Source organism: Pseudopipra pipra, chromosome 16, assembly GCF_036250125.1.
Source record: "Pseudopipra pipra isolate bDixPip1 chromosome 16, bDixPip1.hap1, whole genome shotgun sequence".
NCBI classification, from domain to species: Eukaryota; Metazoa; Chordata; class Aves; order Passeriformes; family Pipridae; genus Pseudopipra; species Pseudopipra pipra.
In genome coordinates this window covers 3,909,270-3,925,898 of record NC_087564.1, presented here as the reverse complement: position 1 = coordinate 3,925,898, position 16,629 = coordinate 3,909,270, and the positions used below count along the sequence as shown (strand labels likewise).

The following is a 16,629-nucleotide window of genomic DNA, read 5'->3' as shown; positions in this document are numbered from 1 at the left end:
AATTGGATAACCTATAGCTGAACGCTGGATTTTGCTCATTTGCAGAGCACTCCTGTTTATATTTATAATCCAAGGGAAAGAAATAAATTATTTACAAATTGCCAAAAGCCTTGGAAAGTAATACATGTTTTTAAGGGAGCCAAAATGATGAGCAAAGCCAAGTCCCACAACCAGCTCAAGCCCATATCTAGCCCTGACACAGAACGATCCCATCCCCTGCAGGACAACGGCTGAGGAGGGAAACAAAACTGTGAATAAAGCCAAAAAACCTCCTTCAACACCACAGACGTCCTGAAACAATGAACAGGTCACTATCTGGTTAGTTAAGGGATGATCAGCCCTAATCCCAAGCCTTTCACCAGCAGCCAAACACCAGAGTGTGATTCATTTGTTGCCAACTCCATTAGCTCCTGCTGGCTGGGTCCACCATGGAGAGCAGCAATCCTGCCCCTAATCCCATCAAGGGGATTGTTTTTTTTTAAATTCCATCTCTCACCGACTCAGATAGGGGAATCAAATCCTGAATAATAAACTCAATGAGTTACTTAATTAGCTGGGTGAAGGTGAAACCGAAACAGCTGAGTCAAATAATGAGATGTCAAGCACAGCAGCTCAGACCAAGGAAGGATTTGAAAGCGTTCTTCCTGTCAGAAGGAAAAACACAGGACTTTTCTGACACAGAATACTTAGGGATGTAATCTTACCATTCCACTCCCTCCAAAAATATCAGCTGGGGGCAAAATAGCACAAGTGAACTGACAAGAACAAGGAGAGCAGAAATCATTCACATTACAACAAGCATCATTAAATAAGTCATAGTGAATTACCAAGATACCACTGGCTTAAAACAAAGCAAAGCAATAAAAACCTACAAAAAACCACACAGGTTTAAAACCACTGGTTTAAAACAAAGCAAAGCAATAAAAACCACAAACAAAACATTTTCTAGAAAAGTTAAGCAGAGAATGCAAAACTGTTGTAATTGTAGGATGCAGATCAACCAAGTAGATTTATCCTCATTTAAGAACAGGGTTTTTTTCCATATATCAAATATCCAACCAAAAATTTCACTGATCTATTAATTAAGTCTATTTAATTCTCCCTATTGCTATCCACAGTCAGAGCAGATCTGTTTTTCTGCCCTTAGCATTAGTTGAGGACTCTTGTAATCAGACACTATTTATTGCAGTCAAAACTAGCTAATGAATCCTTCCTTTATTTCTGTGTTTGGACAAATGGCTGGATTTATCCCTGCCCTGCAGTCCCTAAGTGATGATTTTGCCAATATAAAGGAGCATAACATCACTTTTTAGCCCATGGGAGTTTTCACAGGATTCTGCCAGAGACCACTGGATAACAGCAGATATTCAAAACACTTCTTTCCAATGGAGCTGAACAGAAAGCCTGTACTTATTCAGAAAAATAATATTTATTATTTAGAGAAATAATTAAAAAATAACAAAATAAATAAGAAGAACTGTCAGTTTTTACAAAATCGTGAGTTGCCACTCAAAATAAACCCCTGGTTAGACCTCAAATCCCAAACGGATACCTGTAAGATAAATAGAAAGTGTTTGTCTCCTGACTTTAACTCCTCCTCACAGAAAAGGAAGCTATGTAAAAATTGTTACATTTTTAATTTCCACAAAACCCATTGGGTCAAACCAATATTGGCATATCCCTGCACTGCCCTGTACAAATAGCAGTGCCTGCCTATCAGTCATCCTTGCCAAAAAAACCCTGAAAATAAGTAAAAGTGAAAAAAAAATAGAGAGGTGTAAACAGAAGTGAGTGTGTGACATAAAATATGGGATTCATCAAATTCATGCAAGTCAGAAGCCACTAAACAGTTATTTAAAAAATCCAAAACAAAGAGAAGAAGCAGTATATGTATCTGCATATAATGTAGATCTAGATAATACGTATTTATAATATAAATCTTGCTGATCTGACCACTCAACTACAACTGACAAGCTCTACAACACTACTAAGCCATAGTAAGCAATAATCCACTGGGTACCAGCTCCCCTACCAACAGTTAACAGACTGTTTTCTGCAATAACTCCACAAATCCCATCTTTTGGGACTTTGTTCAGTCTGATTCTCCCACTCTGCACCCACACACTGATCTCACTTTCAAAAACATACTAAATTTGCCTTTGTTTTTTTTTTTGCTCCCTTTAAGTGCATCAGAAATATTAAAATATCTTTATCCTGAAAAGCTTAATGTATCTACTCCACTGCAAAACAGTCCATCAGCTCTTCATATGGCAAGACTAAGAGCAGGACCAGAAGTCTTTCAAAGTATATTGATCCTCCTCATGACAGGAGAGACTTTTCCTAGTGGCAAGTACTTTCAGAAAAAAAAACAAATTAATGTACACAATTTATGTGCATTATGTACCTTGCAGCCACAGAATGATTCAACCTGTACAAATAGCAAATACAAATGTAAACCTAATTGTTTTGCCTTCCAAAGTATAAGGACAGAAGAACAGCTTTAAGTTTAGTAAAATGTGGATTTAATTTTTTTTTCTTTCTTAGTGATGTGTTATTTCTGCTATAATTTTTAAAGATCTTTTCCATTTACTTCCAGATCTTAAATCACTAAAACTCCTAGAAACAGTCATCTTAAAAATTCAAACATATTGTGCTTCACAGCTGAATTTCTTTTTCTCTCACATTAATATTGGATATCTAGAAATATCTAAAAGCCCAAAGTGTTGCCTTACCAGCTGTGCCTTTAATGAGCTATGCAGTTGATATATGCTGCAGTATGTAATGCAGCATTGCTTTGGAGAGTCTCAGTGGCTATATCCTTAGGATTTCCAGATGCCAGGGCAAATGCCACGAATCTCGAAATTTCAAACATATGGCACAAACCTTTAGGAAAAAAAAATTATGCAGAGTTGCAAAAAAAAAAAAAAAAAAAAAAAAAAAAGTAAAAAAAAAAAAGTTAGTTACTGCCAAAAGCAGTAACACTGACAGACACTGAGCACTGGAATTCAGAGTGTAGCCTCACCCTGAACGACCACATAATTTTATTAGTAAAAGTAAGGACTATTTTACAGGAAGTACTGCATAGTGGTGAATTTGGGGGGTTGTTTTTCGATCCTTAAAAACAAGGTCATTCCCAGCTGGATAAAAGAGACCTGTGTGATGCCACCCTTCCCACCCCTGCAGTCACGGCAGGAATAAAAAGTTGTGTTCCTCAATTCCTGAGGTAAAGCTCTGTAAAAACACCACCACACATGCAAAGTCAAAAAGTGATGTAGTGAATACTGTAAAAGTATTCCATACTGTAGCCTTTAGACTTAAAATAAATGACTTTTGATTAGACTCATAAATTAGTGAACATGTGGCTCCGTCAGTTGTCAGGAGTTATCAGATAACACAAACTTTACATGGAACCAGAACTAATTCCTGCACAGAGTTACTGCAGCAAAGGCTGCACCAACAATGGCAGACATATCATGAAATGGGCAAACGCAGAAACATAATTAAATTAACTGATAATCATCTCTCTTCTTCTATCCAGACTCTAATTTAATGCACTTGCAAATGTAATGAGGTTCACTGAATTGAAAAATACTGTGGAAATAACAGAAACAAGATTAAATTAATTGCAAGACATACTGATAAGAAAGCTTCCTTCAAATTATGTGAAGCACATTTCTGAAAGCCATTAAAAGGCCAGTCACATATCGTGCACCTTGATGACAAATAACACATTTTAAATGATATTTTACCAACTGGAATATCCACTGTGTTTCCTACAAACATATGCTAATTGGCTGGTGCTCTCTCATCTTCAGGTAAATAAACATGTGAAAAACACTTGGGCAGTAAAAAAATTAAAACCTGGCCAACAACCAAAATGACTTCTACTCCAATCACTTCCAGGTAATTCACACTCTAAAATTTAAGATTAAGACATCATTCTAAATGCATTTATACCTTGCAGCATTCTGGCTAAAAAATTATGAGGTTTTTTCCCTAGGAAACCACAGATTAAATTTCCACAAACAGGAATAATAAAGCATTCGTTTTGAATACAAAATAACTAACTCTCAGTTCTGCCTGGAAGTTTTCTGGACAATGCAATATCTCTGAAGCACAGGGTCAAACACACAGCAACCATTCTGAATGATTTTTATGGAATTTTTTCTTAAAGAGTTGAAGTGACAGGAATTCCACCATCTCTCTACGTACCCTCTCCTAATACTGAACTGTATTTGCTGCTTTAATTTAAGAAACAAGGAAATCCTTATATAAAAATATAAGGATTTAACATCATTTATTGGAAAGGAAACACTGTATGCGCCAGCAGACTAAAACTTCAAACACTAGTGGGAGCTACAAGACATCCAAAGGATTTTAGTAGAATCATATCAAGTAATTCCCATTTCTTATTTCCTTATACCAAGCTTAACAACAAAGGATTTGCATTAGCATACAGTGACAGGCCACTTAAGCTCCCATTCCCCTGACACTCCTGACAGCATTGTACTGCAAAGGGCAAACAGAGGGCTTCAATCAGAGCTTCTTGTTTTAACATTGAAAAGCAGACAATAGGAAGTTGAAGTTGGATTTCTGGGCAGCAAAACGCTGCAGTGACAAGAGCAATACAAAAATCACAGCTAAGCTAAGACAGTCCCTGAGCTGGAGAGCAAAGAATGGAGAGAAATGTCGAGAAGCAGTGTATTAAATCACAGGGCAGCATCCTTTAACATCAGGGCACTCTGGCCCTAACCCAACAAAAGGTGGAGCAGACACTCTGAAGAAGGTGAGAATCCCACTCATGTCAGCTCAGTCCATGAAAGGGAAGCCAAGCAATGAAAAAGCTCAAAAGGCAGAAAATTCTGAGGGCACAAAACTTCCTTCACGTTCTTGTTCTTGCAAAGGATCACCCAAATGATGCTGAGTCATTTTTCTCCCAGGCTGGATTCATCTGACCTGGCTTTAAGTGTCTGCAAGTGAGTTCTGCCAGCCAGGCTGGGCATCCTCTGCTGCTGCCTGGGACAGGACCCTTCTCTGGGAGACTGGGAAGACAGGAACCTGAATAGCTAGAGAACACCACCTGCTTAATACAGCTGAACTTAAATCTCATCCTGTCTGTACTGTAATTATCCCTTCCTAACATCGTGCCTTTTAGATATTTTACTAAGTATTTATAGAGAGTTCTACCCCATTTTTCTAGTTTCCCTATTTTTATAACCAATTAGTTATGAACTTTAATAAATACCACTCTGGGGGCTTCCTGTAGTAAAATTGGTCGTTATTCACTAAATATTCCAGTCATAAGGAAGAGAAGTTGTGAAATTAAAGGTGTATGGATATACTTGGAGAGAATTCCAGAAGAGTTTATGTAGTTATGAATAATGTTTTAAAAGGGAAACTCACTGTTTATACTGCATATATGTCTTGTTACTCATAAAAAGCAAGGATTATACTGGTGACAGGTGGTTTGTCAAGGTGGCTTTATATGATTTGATTTTCTCTTTTCAACAGGCCTTCAGTATAACTGCAGTTCCAAAAAGATCTGGCCCTAAGATCCATTAAAAACTGGCAGTAGAGCAGGAATTGGTGTTAATTAGTCTGGGCCTTCTCCCAGATCTCTACCAATTAAACAAGTGTTTAATGCTATTAAGCTTACGTGTTATAAATCTTTATCTGCATAACAGTATTAAAAAATGGAAGCAAAGGAAAGCAGAAGAGGAAGGAAAAAATAATAAAAAAAATAAAATTAATACAGATGAAATGTTAAAAAAAGGAAAGGAATATCACCTGTTTCTTTTTCTTCCTCTCTAAGCTTACCTGCCCGAGTAAGCATTTTAAAACTCATAATTCTGTTTGAGATTAATACTGTGAGGTTTTGGGATTCAAATAAATTTTACATGTCACATCAGAGGGCAGACAAAACTGATTTCTCAAAGGGTGATTTCCCTACACAGTTTCATATATTCATCATGTCACTTATAACAGAAGATAGCAAATCCAGGAATAAAAAAAAAAGGAAAGAAAAACCAAAACCAAACCAAACCAAACAAAAAAAAACCTAACAAAAAAAAAGCAAGCTTTCTAATCTACTTCAAGGTTAAAATACGATTTGGAAACTTGTGTGAGAAATAGGATTCTAATCCAGTGAACTGAAATGAAATACTAAACACAGAAGAGTTTTAAATTCAGCAAGTCAGTTGTCTGAACAGAGCATGTGCTTTGAAGTGCTGGCTCAGATCACTGACCCCTCCAGTTCAGTGTCTCATCTCTCCCTGTGGCCATAGCAGATGTTTAAAAGCCAGACAGAAACAAATGGCCTCTGTTCCCCACACTTATTTTGTTTCTGCAAATCAGTTACGAAAAACCTACTGCTGAGATGAAATGTTTATTTACAGGAACTTAAATATCTATCCAAAATGTTTACAGGAAAAGTCAATTATAACGTATTTCTGAGTAGAAGTGGTCACAGCACCACTGTGTGACAGAGTTCCAGGAGTGTTTGGATGCTCCTCTGGGGCACGTGGTGTCACTCTTGGGGATGTGCCCGTGCAGGGCTAAGGGTGGGACTCCCTGAGCCTTTTGGTTCCCTTCCAACTCAAGATATTCTCTGATTCTGTGAACCCCACCAGTACATCCAAACCCAGAGATTCCACAGCCTTGTCCTGGGGTTTATGGAATTTCTTTGTCGATAATTTTTTTCCTCATATCTGAAAATAATTTGTGTCCGTTTCCCTTCATCCTTTTATTGTGTCCTTCCATGGAGTCTGGCTCCATCTTTTGTGCACTCTTAGCTAGCTGATAAAGAACCAGCTCAGTCCTTTAAATAAATAAATTCAGTTCTACCTGCATCTCTCAACTCTTCATGTGCCTTACTCAGGAGTAACTACAAAAAAAGACACAGCATTAAGCCCTCAGCCAACTCCCTGGCAAATTTAGGAACTCTACAAGGAGAATATAAAACCAGGTCATGCTCTTCCACTCCAGGACAGCCACTGGAATCTGAGTATTTTTTTCATTTTGCAGGAAAGGTAATCAGTCAGAAACAGGAAGCTTTGATAAAAATGACAGATGCATTTCATGAACAGGAGAGCAGTGGCAGAGGCAGCAGGGATAGAAGGTGACAAATTGCATTATGGTAACAGAGGCTCTCACAAGCTTGGATTAGTCTTCCCTGGCTTCTCTGCCAGATATATCATGGCCAGAACTGGTCAGAGGGTAAATTTGTATGAGAACAGGAAATAATTGCCTAACAATAACAACATAATGGTCACCTCAGCTTTTAAAGATGATGAAACATCCCTATCCAGCTGGAGAGAAGATAATTTTTGGCTAACGTTCAGGAAGCAAATGTTGGTTGTGCTGGACCAGCAGAGAGGATGAACAGCCAATCTAATCACTGGCAGCTCTTTTTCTCAGGCATCCACTAAAGGGACATTTTGCACATGACATATATTTGATAAACCAGAGGTGAAAATGCAAGACAGGAATTTACTGAAGTAATAGGAAAAACCGTGAGTTTTGCATACTCATATTTAGTTAGTGTGGGAAAATAAGAGCAGAACGGGGAGGAGGATTGCAAACACAGTCAGGTGACCTGCAGCTGGGGTGAAAACACATATATCATACTAATCATTGCTTAATCTCGAGTGCTTCACAAGTAGAACATCTGTGTTTAGGTAACACAGGCCTGTGACAGACCTGGAGGAACTCTACTGACCACGCTGCAGATTCCTGCCCTGCTGTGGGAGGGATCAAAGCAGAGTGGGAAACTCCACCAGTGTGGATCAAAGAGCAGGTTCAGTGATCCCCCAGCGAGGACTGAGCTCCATGGCATCCTCATTCCCACCTGTGTGCCTCTGGCCTGCTGCTGCTTTGGGAATCTCCTGGTCTGTGAGGTAGTAAAACACTTCCTCCGTGGTTTTGGGGTTGTGTCAGCTCACACATCAAGTGATAAAATACCTCCTCCTGCCAAAGCTCTTGTTTCGGTGCAGGAAGACAGGAGGATCTCAACAGGACATGGAAACAAACCTGCAGTTGATCTTCAAACAGATCAAAACAAATGGAAAAGAGATGGCAACAGTAACATTGCAAGTTACACCAAGACAGTTTCAAATAATGTCAAGTACTTAATTTGCAGCCCCCAAAAATCATGTTCCTTACATTCTTTATTTTATTTTTTTAATTACATCTAATTCCTGAAATACCTGTACAAACAGAAACATGGACTGTGGGAATTCTGTGTCCTCCTGAAGCAAACATAGCCTGGGGTCTGCTTAAAAAACTCCTGTAATTCATCAGCTCATACATAAGTATGCACATGCACATCTGTAAAGCACAAGATTTTACCAAGTACTGACATGGCCAACTACTGGAATGTCTGGGTATGATGACAGCTTTGACCTCTCAACAGATGTCCTGCAGGAAGGTGATATTTGTCAGAATCCAAATTATTGAGCTGGACATATGGCTATTTGAGCAACATTTAATTATTTTCAAGATCAGAAAGTAATACTGGATGTCTAATCGTTCCTCTGAGATTCAATTTTTCAAGCTACCGAATTTATATAGATCTGCTGAATTTGTGAAACGACAAAATAAAAAAAATAATGGCACCAATGGAAGTATTTTTTTGACACAGCCACCTTCCTTCACCAATCCAGCTGACTTACAATTACAGAGGAACACACAGTGAATGACCACTGCAGCATCTGTCATATTAGAGTGCAAAACTCACCTTCAGACACAATTGTATAGATGACTTCATACAATATATACCTGAAAATAGGTACAGTGACGTAAAGAGTTTGATTAAATTAAAAAAGCAAACTTTAAACTGAAAACAGCACTCTATAAAGACAAGACAAGCAAAACTATAATTCTTGTAAAAAACCCACAAAAATTCACAGATACAAACCAGTGAGAATTTGGTATTTTTAAAAATTTTCTATACTGATTTCCTTGCAAAAGTTATTGGTATCTTGGTATAATTTAAAAAAAATGAGCTAAGTGGCAGTTTTGAAGTGTCAGGGCAAAAAAAGATTGTTTTGCTGTCTGTTTCTCATGAACAGTGAGAGTATACATTGCCTTTTCTGTTTTGAGTTCATAAGCATGTGTACACATATATTTGTATACATGTGTGAGTACACACATAATGTTATAGACATCCACAGGAAATTACTAGAATATGAAAAAAAAAAAGAGAGAGACAAATGCAGTTATAATGGACAGAAAAGGAGCCTGAGTACCTAAGTTGGTAGGTCAAAAAATTGTATTGACAAAAAACTCAAATTACTGATTCAGTCAAGAGTAAAGAATGAGAATGAACCAGCCTGGGTGTATTACAACAGGGAAACACAAAGTGGAAACTAGGGGGTGGTATAAAAAGCACAGGCATATATGACAAATTTATTCAAAAAGCAACCTGTCAAGAGCTTTTAAATACAACAGTACCTCCTCTGTTTCAGAGAATCCCTGAACCATGAATCTGTGGCAGCCAGGACCAAATTCTGGACAAAATTGCCTACATTTGACCTGTTCCACCCTTCCAGAGCTGGCTGAGCAAACGCAGCACGTGGGAAAGAGGCATTTAAATGACCAATACAATAATGCAACCAAGATCCACCACTCACATGAGTCCACGTGAAGAATTCTTTGGGAAAAGACAGGATAAACTCAAAAAGCCCTTCAGAGGAAAATAAAGCCCAGAAGTGCTCTCCTGGGAGAAAATCTTTGCACCACTCCCAGTTCTGTTCAGACTTAGGGAATACATCCAGCACTGCCCACAGGGCACAAGTAGATAGATAGATAGATTAGATAGATAGATAGATACAGAGATACATAGATACATAGATAGATAGATAGATAGACAGATGGACAGATAGATAGATAGACAGACAGACATATAGATGCTGTCAGAGCAGCAGCTGCTGGGACCTGCTTTGGGATCTCTGATCTCTTCCAAGTCCCAAAACCACTTTACTTTCAAGTCAGGGAGTCCAATGCACAGCTCAACAGAGAAGCAGAAAGACAAGGACAGCTGAAAAGGTCACTGCAATAATTTAAACTTACACCCCTACAGAGCGACCTTCCTTCTCTATTTCTTGAAACAATGTGCACTTTGGGCGTGAATAGCGATGAAACCACAGAAAAGAACTTCAGCTCATCAGCCCGTGAAAAGCACATCATACCCAGAAAGAAAGACACCTCAGGAGAGATGTGCGGAAGCTGGTGTGGAAAACTCGTGAATGACAATAAATCTACTGCTTACATATCATAAACCATAAATAATTAGGAGGTGTAATAGGGAATTGCAGCTGTAAGGTTATTTGTGCTCAGTATTTATCACAGGATGGTATCATGCTTGTAAAAGACTGGGCTTATGAGAGCAACACCATAAATATTTTTTCCATCATTTCTTCAGCACACAGTGACAAAAGATCAGCTTATGTAAATATCAACATCTATCCTAAATAAAACTTCAGTTTGAAAAGCTCACTTTTTTAGAGAATTGTTTAAAAATTGTCTTCTTCCTCTCTGTCCTGTCAGGTTAAGATGGGATTTACCAGAACTCTTAATTTATGGAAGTGTTTTCACTCCATGTGAGAAGATATGCATGTAAATACATTCTTGTCACATCAAATTCTAATTGTTAAGGTCAAAAGTGAATTTAGGAAAATATTTAAACATACTACCACCGTATTTCTTAACTGATTTTCAAAACCAGACTATGATTTTTGCAAAGAACAGAGAACACTCCTCTAAACCACTGAGGGCAACAAACTCACCTGTTGTTTCAAAACTTCAGTCTTACTGAAGTTTTTTGTTTGTTTGTTTTATTAAATCACAAAAGGCAGAAACACTTTGTCACTTTGTATTGAAAACTTTTGGGCCCCTAATCTCAAACCTATTACTTCCAAGTAGTGAGGGAAAATTCAGGGAACAGGTTCTTTATATCAACTGCAGTTAAACTGGCTCAGCAACTTAATAACATTCCAGTCTCAGAATGAGCAAATTAGGAAGGTTTCCCTTTTTATTTTCTTTTTTTATGTTTTCTATTATGCCTGCTATAAATGCTTCTAAACTATTGTGAAGACTTAGGTTTATCTGCACTTGGTTAATAATGAGAACACAGTAACACAATTTCAACAAATCATGTTCCCACAAGGAGCAGCCATTCATCAACCAGCACTTCCATACCATAGGAACTACTCTAGATTCCTGTACAATTTAAAAAAAATAATCCTTTGGACAGATAACAGCATGTGCCCCTACAGAAAATGCAGTTGGAATATCACAGCTATCAAAAGAGAGAGAAAACCTTTCTATCAGCAGTGGGAAGCAGCACTGTCATAAAACAACTGGAGATCCTGCTGAAAGCCAAGGATCCTTTAGGAATTACTCAACAACTCTGAATGGTCAAAATACTATCAAGTATTGAAGTACTCAGCAGAGCACCTGCTGACCAAAGTAGTATTGCTTATGATATTTCTTCTATGCTTGTTATCAGTAATCTCAAAATGCCAGCAATGGCCTCCATCTCCTTCATCTTGAGAGGAAGGCAAAGCCTACCTTAATTACCTCTGCCTAAATTACCTCTTCCACTCTGTATAATATTCCTGTGGATTGTTATGGAAAAGATGTTAAGTGCTGAAAGGCAAATGAACAAATATATTGTAATCACAGTAGGATGAGAGGTATACTGAGTTCAAATATCCATGGAATCCTCAGGGTTACCCAACACATTTAAGAATGTACTGTAACTGCATAATGTGCCTAGTTATAAAGTTAAGTTCTCTTCTTGATTAAATTAAAAGGAGCTGATGTGGCTGATTTCTCTGTGTGCAACCTCAATTTAAGTCAAATCTGCTGGTTTATATGGTTCTCTGTACTCTTTCTTTTGTCATATAAAGTATATTTTAAACAACAACAAAAAAAACCAAACAAAAAAAGCAAGACAAAACAAAGAAACAAACCCAAAGCAACATCCAAACACACCACTGATTTAGTGTTTAAAGTTCTACCTTTTAAAAAAAAGCCCAGCATTTGCATTCTGACAAGCAATACAATGCTAGTAATCAAAATCTTGCTAGGACACATGAAGCATGTAAATCACAGTCAATTATGGCTCAGAAGTTTTCAAGTATTTATTCAGTATTTGTAAGCAGGCAATTATTGTCACTTCCCTGTATCCAAAATAGCTCTTTTCTAAAACTCCTTTTCCTTATTACTTCATTGTGAGCTCTTCTGTGTATGCAGCACCTCAGCTGAGTCCCTGAATTATTACTAATCAAACAAATCATCTCTCTCCATGAACAAAAAGTACATTTCCTCTGATGGAGATTGCTGTTTCATTAGTTTGGCTTTCTTGTATACAATGTGTAATCACCCACGTTCTCTCACTGTGTGACCCATTGTCAAAATGGGGAATTTAAGCCTTGTAATTGTCTGGGATTGTAGAAGCAGCTCTGGTTCAGATATTCAGCTTTGTCTTATTAGTCCCACTCATACCGATTTTCCAAGAACTGATGACATATTTGTAAGCAATATTAAATGTCCTTCTCATCAAATTACAGTGTGTAGTCATTACTATTTCTTGTCATCTATCACACCTATCAAATCTCAAATGATAGAAATTCACTGATCCATCAAATCCAGCATCTAATTAAGACAATGAAGGGGTTTGAGAGAATGCTTTCTACATCTTTCAGAAAATATTAATACATTGCACTGAGGGCCAAGCAAAACAAGACTTTGAGAGACAAATGAGAAATTCTAAACCCCCTCACATAGCACTGCAGAAAACAAACAGTAAAAAAATATCATCTGCCATGCCCAGGAAAAAGAAACTCCTTGTTGAGATGGGATTACTTTTAAAACTTGTAAGACTGATGCCTTCCACACACTTGCTGATACAGCCTTGAAAGCTGTGATACATCACAACAAGCAGCATGGAGCTGGAGTTAAAACATTTTGGGTTTTTTTTTCTTATATGTGTTGGGTTTGATTTTCTAGTGCCCAGACATGCATGTAAAGGCCACATGTGTTAAGGTGTTAAAATGAACTCATTGTTTTTAAACCTTATGCTCACAGCCTAAACTTATCTAATTTTTCATTTTGAAACTAAAATAAATGCAAATAGCCATTTTTAAAAGCTTTTAAGGATCGATAAATTATCAAAAGAAGATAAAAACAAGTAATGTAAGAGTTTGCCTTGTTTCATCATATTATCCATAAAAAAAAAGCACAAGTGGATGGAAGAAAACTTGTAACATAATCCACATTTTTAGATTAGACTTTTGCTATGATAATATTCTCCATTAGAACTATAATTCTATTGTATTTGACTGAAAACAGCCCAGGCTCACGTCAACACATGCAGTAGATTCTTCTCTACAGAGACTGATGGTAGGTATACATTCAAAATATATTGCAAATTATATTTGAGACATGGGAATCTTGTGAAGCACCTGTTAAGGCCAGGAATTCAAATCTGCTCTGTGGTTGAAGGAACAACTTAGCCCTTCTGCACCTTTGAAGTAATGTTTTCTATGAAATTAATAAATTTCTAAGAAATTAAACGACTCAAAAAGAAAATAATGTGCAGTAACAAAGCAGATACTGATTTTTTACTTCTAATCTCATCAGGACCCTTCTGAAACCCTAATTTAACCACAGCTAGGCCAGTCTCCAGAGCAGACACTCCTGGAGTTTGCTTCACCAGCAAAAACTTGTTTTTGCAAAACATGTTTTCTGAATTAACTTCCCCCCCCCAATTTTTGAATATCCTGGTTGTCCATAACTTATTGCCTTTAAACCTTCTCACCTGATGCAACACATACAACTGCCCTAGGATTAAACAACCAAATGCATAAGTAGTGCTTTCATTCCTGTTGCAATAAAAGTCTGTATAAAATGGAATAAACTAACTCTAGAAAAAGAATTAGCTAAGCACCACATGCCCTCTAGCCATTTATTACATGAGTAAAAGAATACTTCTACCTCTGATTTACAACTACTTCAACCTCAAGGATTCTTTAAGAAACAAAACAAAACAACCTTTTACTTTCATAGAAACAAACACTGTAAAACACTGTGTTAAATTTATGTCTGTGAAACAAAGGAAGAAAACCCTTTTTCCCCAAGTTATGATTCCTGTTGTTCCCTCAAAGACCTTTTCTCTGCTTCCTATCACAAAACACTGTAAAATACTTTTATGGCAATCCTCTCCTTTGCCTTATGGCAGAGATTGTCTCCCAGTTCATTCAGAACCATGATCTCAGAGGTCTGTTCCAGTCTTTAAGAGTCTGTAATTCTACAAATATCAAAAGCAGATAAAAAAGAACAGGCTATTGATTACCTTGGCCAAATTTTTAACTTCAAATGTATTGAGAGTTAAACCTGTGCAATCCTGTAATGGAAAAGAATGGGGGAGGGGGAGAAAAAGTGTGTAAAAGAATCATTTTGCATTTTTTAAAATTCATAATTGTACCACAGTCTGATGTTGTGAAAGCCTGCATGAAAAGTGAAATGCAAAGTGTTGGTAACAAAGCTGTGAGATGAGGCTATTTTGGTAATGTTTGGGTTTGTGGTTTTTTTGCTAATATTTTTTTGCTAAAATCCTTAAATTATTGAAGAACAGCTATTTAATACAAATGAAAAAAAAAAGAAAACACTTGTAGCAATTAATGTGTTTATGTTGTGCTTGGAAGGAAGGAACAACATTTTACAGTAATTTCCTTGTGAGAAGGTCATTTTCCATGCTGCAATTGCAGCTGCATCGTAGATCTAATAGATTTGCCTGTAATGGAAAAAAAAAATGTAACTTTTACTAATAGTGAATGTACCAGTCAGACACAGACAGCTGGAACAGCAGGTACTGACACAGATGAAATGTGTGAGTTAGAAGGTGAAATCTGCTGTACATGCTCCCTCCTCTGGGCTGATGCTGGGGGCTACAACAGCCTTGCTCACTCCCAGGGGAGTTTTCACCGTGTATGTGGCTTGCAAAGGTTTTATGGTTTTGTAAAAGATTTCATGTCCTAATTTAATTGTCACAGTTCCAGGACTTTTCTGACTCCTTGGAAGCCCCAAGAGGTAGCCCACTCAAATTTCAAGCCTCCAACCATAACCTTTCTTAAGCTGCCTCCCACCAGACAGAGCATTTGATTACAATTCGCTTTTGCCACCGCAGCAAACCTGACACCAGCTCAGCATTTACAGTTCTCCACTGTGGAAGGGACAGCACTGGTGACTGGCAATAACAACTCCATCAACTTCCCCAGAACAGGGCACCAGCTATTTAGGATGAGCCCAGAGCTGAGCAAACACATAACTCAATCTACATGTTCTCCCATGTTTACCCAGCACTTCCCAATGGCTGCTTAGAATGCTGTCAGGCCTAGAAAAACAGCAAATAACACTCTATTTGCTCCCATCAGTGTGCTTTTTGTTTCATGGAATTTCTTGGTTTAATATCCTTACTGCTACCAGAATATATTCAATTAAATTTAATTTCAAGGGTTTCTTGAAATGAAATTTCACAGCAGGTATCAACAGGGGCAGAATCCCTCTAGAGTCTGGAATTTCAGTTAGTTACACCCATCTTCTCTTCCCCACAATGATTTCACAGGTTTTGCAGGAACCAGAATACAATCTCTGGTCCATTCAAACCTTAACAAACCTGATACACTAGACTCAAAGATATAATTATCCCTGATACATTGATACAAATGTTGATAAGGAATCTGCACATACACTTGTTTCTAGGATGTCACTTCAACTCTCCTCTGCTTGGATGCTAAACCACCTCTGACATGGACAGGATTTCATTTTCTTCCCCAAAACAACAAGACACGTGCACAAGTCCAGATTTAAAATGCTACTTTTGCCTGGTCCACAAACACAACAGATTTCTTCCAAGTTTAAATAACTTCTTGGTTCACATAGACTTGCTCATCACAGTTTAAAAACATCTCTGACTATCAATACAAGGGTAGAAGGGAAGAGTGAAAGACAACAGGAGGGAAGGAGAGGAAGAGAAAAGCCACAATTCCCACTAAATAAATACAGAAATCTGATATTTGCAGAAAACATAAACCAGACAAACTGTCCACGACAGTAGAACAAAGAAACAGGCTTTGGAGTTTATAGTAATTGGCAGAGCAATTAATAAGACATATAGCACATGGTAAAATCAGCTCTGCCATCTGTGTCAATTGTCCCCAAGTGGAAGCTGTGCATGTTTGCCATGTTCATCAGCATTAAGATTGCTACTCCATGCCAAGTCTTATTTTATAGGCTCCTATTTGTTCCAATGCTAAAATTCTATCAGCATTTCTATTTAAAACTTCTCATAACAATACCAAAAACTCCAAACACAACACATAAAAACCACATAGTACTGGAATTTTTGGCAATCCTTAGTGCCTTCAGGGCAATTAACATCCTTTGTTGGGTTTATAAATTAATTTGCATAATTATTTACAAATTATTGTATTTGCTAAAAATGCTGCTTATAACAGGTTGTACTGTAAAAGCAGCAGAAGTAGAGTGGCTTCTCTGAAGTATATTTAAGATCTGAGACAGAAATAAGTATAATACACTTTAAACTAAGATGAACATCAAGATCAC

General features: G+C 37.5%; 1 protein-coding gene across 27 annotated transcripts in view; it reads right to left on the bottom strand.

The window, feature by feature from the left end:
• RBFOX1 (RNA binding fox-1 homolog 1) overlaps positions 1 to 16,629 on the bottom strand; it is a 1,150,020-nt gene that overhangs the window by 544,137 nt on the left and 589,254 nt on the right. The window lies entirely within an intron of this gene.